The sequence below is a fragment of the Triticum aestivum genome, chromosome 2D (assembly GCF_018294505.1).
Source record: "Triticum aestivum cultivar Chinese Spring chromosome 2D, IWGSC CS RefSeq v2.1, whole genome shotgun sequence".
Lineage (NCBI taxonomy): Eukaryota > Viridiplantae > Streptophyta > Magnoliopsida > Poales > Poaceae > Triticum > Triticum aestivum.
This window is the reverse complement of record NC_057799.1, coordinates 439549879-439555985: the sequence shown is the minus strand read 5'-3', so window position 1 is coordinate 439555985 and position 6107 is coordinate 439549879.

The window sequence follows — 6107 nt, the reverse complement described above, 5'->3', positions numbered from 1 at the left end:
TTTTCTTCTTCTTTTTTCATCTTTTTTCACTTCCTTTAATTATGACTATTTAACTCAAACCTAACACTAATCTAATATAATTGAACCTAAACTAATTAAACCTAAACCTAAACTAAAAAACCTAAACCTAAACTAAATAACCTAAACTAATTAAACCTAAACTAACAAAACTAAATAACCTAAACTAATTAAACTAGATAACCTAAACTAATTAAACCTACACCTAAACTAAAGAACCTAAACCTAAACTAAATAACCTAAACTAATTAAACCTAAACTAACTAAACTAAATAACCTAAACTAATTAAACTAAATAACCTAAACTAATTAAACCTAAACTAACTAAATTGAAAAACTTAAACTAAATAACCTAAACTAAACAGAAAAGAAAAACAGAAAAAAAAAACAGAAAAGAAGGAAGAAGAAGAATGATAGCTACATGAAGGAGCATGCGAGAGAGATGGGAGTGAAAGGAGTCAACATAAAAGGGATTCAAATATTTAAATTCGACATGATGATACATGTAATTCATACTCGAACCAAAATTGATCTATCAAACATGCATACTCATATGAATTCACGCGCATCTATGTTATTTAATATGTAGATATTACTGATCCATACATTTTAGTAGAACATAATTTGGTTTAAATTTTTTTGAATTCAACCTTATGATTTTGAGATCATTGTATTTGTAAATCATATTATATACATATAAAGGAGCAGAATTCTTTGTTGTGCTTTTGAAAGTATATATAAAAAATGATGTATATAGAATTTTATTCCAATCGCAAATGGATCCTGCCCGAACAAAAATAGAATACAAACTGGATTCGAATGGAGTTGGCACGGTAAACGTGCACTCTTGCTCTGCAAAATTTTGAACGAAGCGGGGAAAGTCGCAGTAACCGCCTGAAACCAAAATCTATGAGATGGAAATTACTGCCTATCCCCGACACGCAAAGCCTAGCGGCTCGATTTCTATAGGTTTCGATAGGGGTAGGTTTGTAATTTCACTCAAACGTGTCATAACCGCCTCTCACCCGGATTCATACACAGTGGGCGCCAAAACACAATGTCTCCTCGGCCGAAATCGACTCCCTGAATGAAGAAAAATCGACGCGGGTGGGGGCGGGTGTGGGGGGTGCGGGTGGAGGAGGAACACAGGAGGTGGGGGCCGGTGGTTCGGCCGGCGGCCCGTGCGGTGTTCTATATGGGAAGAATCAGAGACGAGGAAGAAGAAGGGTTAGGAGACGTAGGATCTTCATCCAACCCCCTGAAATGGTCGACTGACCCAAATGACAAAAGTCACGCGACTTGCATGCAGACATGCCTTTATATTCAATACCATCATCGTACCTACTTAGCACTGCTCCTGAATCCATCAAGCTAAACAACGTGCCACTCATAATTCCAAACTTGTTGCTCAAATACGAATTTGATATGATGCTAATCTCTCCCTAATAATAAACCAACGATTGCTTCTGGTCGTCTGTCATTGGACTTTTTGCAAAAAAGGCCCCCGTTTTTGAAAAATCAACCCATAGTCCCTGTTTAAGTGCATCTGGAAAAAACGATTCGTTTTTACAAAAAGAAGCCCTACATTTGTAAGAATTCAACCCGTGATCCTTTTTAAAGTCAGAAAAAACAGAAACACACACGGGCTCTTCTCTCTCCCTCGCTTCCCGATCCCAGCCGCCAGGAGTCGCCTCGCCCCGTGTGACCTTGATCCGGTGCCGCGCCGATCTGGCGGCGGGTGCAGCGTCTTGCTCCGGTGGCGACAGGAGAAAGAGAGACAAGGCGTGAGGGAGAGAGGAAAGAGAGGAAGAAAGGAGAAGGAGATGGGGCACAAGGTGAGGGAGGCGGTCGCCGGCGGTGGTGGCTCCGGTGACCGGCGGGCGGGCAGGGAGACGAGCTCCTATTGAGGCGGCGGCGCTCGGTGCGGGCTGGTTCCTCTGGATCAAGCCTTGGCTCTCCCGAGGCGTGCGGTTGCGGGCTTGGATCGGGGTGATCCTTCTCCCCTGCCCTCCCCCTCCATGGACAACGGCACAAGGTGCGACGACCTCTTCCGCCCCCCACCATGGCTCCTCTGCCTCCCCCCATCAGTGCCCTCCTTGAAGGAAATATGCCCTGAGGCAATAATAAAGTTATTGTTTATTTCCTCATGTCATGATAAATGTTTATTATTCATGCTAGAATTGTATTAACCGGAAACATAATACATGTGTGAATACATAGACAAACATAGTGTCACTAGTATGCCTCTACTTGACTAGCTCGTTAATCGAAGATGGTTGAGTTTCCTAGCCATGGACATGAGTTGTCATTGGGGTCACATCATTAGGAGAATAATGTGATTGACTTGACCCATTCCGTTAGCTTAGCACTTGATCGTTTAGTATGTTGCTATTGATTTCTTCATGACTTATACATGTTCCTATGACTATGAGATTATGCAACTCCCGTTTACCGGAGGAACACATTGTGTGCTACCAAACGTAACAACGTAACTGGGTGATTATAAAGGTGCTCTACAGGTGTCTCCAAAGGTACTTGTTGAGTTGGCGTATTTCGAGATTAGGATTTGTCACTCCGATTGTCGGAGAGGTATCTCTAGGCCCTCTCGGTAATGCACATCACTATAAGCCTTGCAAGCAATGTGACTAATAAGTTAGTTGCGGGATGATGCATTATGGAATGAGTAAAGAGACTTGCCGGTAACGAGATTGAACTAGGTATTGAGATACCGACGATCGAATCTCGGGCAAGTAACATACCGATGACAAAGGGAACAACGTATCTTGTTATGCGGTTTGACCGATAAAGATCTTCGTAGAATATGTAGGAGCCAATATGAGCATCCAGGTTCCGCTATTGGTTATTGACCTGAGACGTGTCTCGGTCATGTCTACATAGTTCTCGAACCCGTAGGGTCCGCACGCTTAAAGTTCTATGACGATCGGTATTATGAGTTTTTGTGTTTTGATGTACCGAAGGTCGTTAGGAGTCCCGGATATGATCATGGACATGACGATGAGTCTCGAAATGGTCGAGACGTAAAGATCGATATATTGTACGACTATATTTGGACACCGGAAGTGTTCCGAGTGATTTCGGAGAAAACCGGAGTACTAGGGCGTTACCGAAACCCCCTGGGGAGTTAATTGGGCCTCATGGGCCTTAGTGGGAGAAGAGGAGGGGCGGCCAGGGCAGCCGCGTGCCCCCTCCCCCTCTAGTCCGAATTGGACAAGGAAGGGGGGCGGCGCCCCCCTTTTTCCTTCTCCTCCTCTCTCCCTTCCTTGCCTCTCCTACTCCAACAAGGAAAAGGAGGAGTCCTACTCCCGGTGGGAGTAGGACTCCCCCCTTGGCGCACCCTCCTCCTGGCCGGTCACCTCCCCCCATGCTCCTTTATATACGGGGGTAGGGGGCACCCCAGAACACACAAGTTGATATGTTGATCTATTCCAGCCGTGTGCGATTCCCTCCTCCACCATATTCCACCTCGGTCATATCGTAGCAGTGCTTAGGCGAAGCCCTGCGTCGGTAGCAACATCATCACCATCATCACGCCGTCGTGCTGACGGAACTCTCCCGTGAAGCTCTGCTGGATCGTAGTTCGCGGGACGTCATCGAGCTGAGCGTGTGCTGAACTCGGAGGTGCCGTACGTTCGGTACTTGGATCGGTCGGATCGTGAAGACGTACGACTACATCAACCGCGTTGTGCTAACGCTTGCGCTTTCGGTCTACGAGGGTACGTGGACAACACTCTCCCCTCTCGTTGCTATGCATCACCATGATCCTGTGTGTGCGTAGGAATTTTTTTGAAATTACTACGTTACCCAATAGTGGCATCCGAGCCAGGTTTTATGCGTAGATGTTATATGCACGAGTAGAAGACAAGTGAGTTGTGGGCGATACAAGTCATACTGCTTACCAGCATGTCATACTTTGGTTCGGCGGTATTATTGGATGAAGCGGCCCGGACCGACATTACGCGTACGCTTACGCAAGACTGGTTCTACCGACGTGCTTTGCACATAGGTGGCTGGCGGGTGTCAGTTTCTCCAACTTTAGTTGAACCGAGTGTGGCTACGCCCGGTCCTTGAGAAGGTTAAAACAACACTAACATGACGAACTATCGTTGTGGTTTTGATGCGCAGGTAAGAATGGTTCTTGCTCAGCCCGAAGCAGCCACATAAAACTTGCAACAACAAAGTAGAGGACGTCTAACTTGTTTTTGCAGGGCGTGTTGTGATGTGATATGGTCAAGGCATGATGCTATATTTTATTGTATGAGATGATCATGTTTTGTAACCGAGTTATCGGAACTGGCAGGAGCCATATGGTTGTCGCTTTATTATGCAATGCAATCGCCCTATAAAGCTTCACTTTATCACTAAGCGGTAGCGATAGTCGTAGAAGCAAAAAGTTGGCGAGACAACAACGATGCTACGATGGAGATCAAGGTGTCGCGCCGGTGATCATGATGGTGCTTCGGAGATGAAGTTCACAAGCACAAGATAATGATGGCCATATCATATCACTTATATTGATTGCGTGTGATGTTTATCCTTTATGCATCTTATTTTGCTTTGATTGACGGTAGCATTATAAGATGATCCCACACTAAATTTCAAGATAAAAGTGTTCTCCCTGAGTATGCACCGTTGCCAAAGTTCATCGTGCTGAGACACCACGTGATGATCAGGTGTGATAAGCTCTACGTCCATCTACAACGGGTGCAAGCCAGTTTTGCACACGCAGAATACTCGAGTTAAACTTGACGAGCCTAGCATATGCAGATATGGCCTCGGAACAATGAGACCGAAAGGTCCAGCGTGAATCATATAGTAGATATGATCAACATAGTGATGTTCACCATTGAAAACTACTCCATCTCACGTGATGATCGGACATGGTTCAGTTGATTTGGATCACGTGATCACTTAGATGATTAGGGGGATGTCTATCTAAGTGGGAGTTCTTAAGTAATATGATTAATTGAACTTAAATTTATCATGAACTTAGTACCTGATAGTATTTTGCTTGTCTATGTTGTTGTAGATAGATGGCCCGTGCTGTTGTTCCATTAAATTTTAATGTGTTCCTTGAGAAAGCAAAGTTGAAAGATGATGGTAGCAATTACACGGACTGGGTCCATAACTTGAGGATTATCCTCATTGCTGCATAGAAGAATTATGTCCTGGAAGCACCGCTAGGTGTACCACCTGCACCAGCAACTGCAGACATTGTGAATGCCTGGCAGTCGCGTATTGATGACTACTCGATAGTTCAGTGTGCCATGCTTTACGACTTAGAACCGGGGCTTCAACGACGTTTTGAACGTCATGGAGCATATGAGATGTTCCAGGAGTTGAAGTTAATATTTCAAGCAAATGCCCGGATTGAGAGATATGAAGTCTCCAATAAGTTCTACAGCTGCAAGATGGAGGAGAATAGTTCTGTCAGTGAACATATACTCAAAATGTCTGGGTATAACAATCACTTGATTCAACTGGGAGTTAATCTTCCGGATGATAGTGTCATTGACAAAATTCTTCAATCACTGCCACCAAGCCACAAGAGCTTTGTGATGAACTATAATATGCAAGGGATGGATAAGACAATTCCCGAGCTCTTCGCAATGCTAAAGGCTGCGGAGGTACAAATCAAGAAGGAGCATCAAGTGTTGATGGTCAACAAGACCACCAGTTTCAAGAAAAAGGGCAAAGGGAAGAAGAAGGGGAACTTCAAGAAGAACAGCAAACAAGTTGCTGCTAAAGACAAGAAACCCAAGTCTGGACCTAAGCCTGAGACTGAGTGCTTCTACTGCAAGCAGACTAGACACTAGAAGCGGAACTGCCCCAAGTATTTGGCGGATAAGAAGGATGGCAAGGTGAACAAAGGTATATGTGAGATACATGTTATTGATGTGTACCTTACTAGAGCTCGCAGTAGCACCTGGGTATTTGATACTGGTTCTATTGCTAATATTTGCAACTCAAAACAGGGGCTACGGATTAAGCGAAGATTGGCTAAGGACGAGGTGACGATGCGCGTGGGAAATGGTTCCAAAGTCGATGTGATCGCGGTCGGCACGCTACCT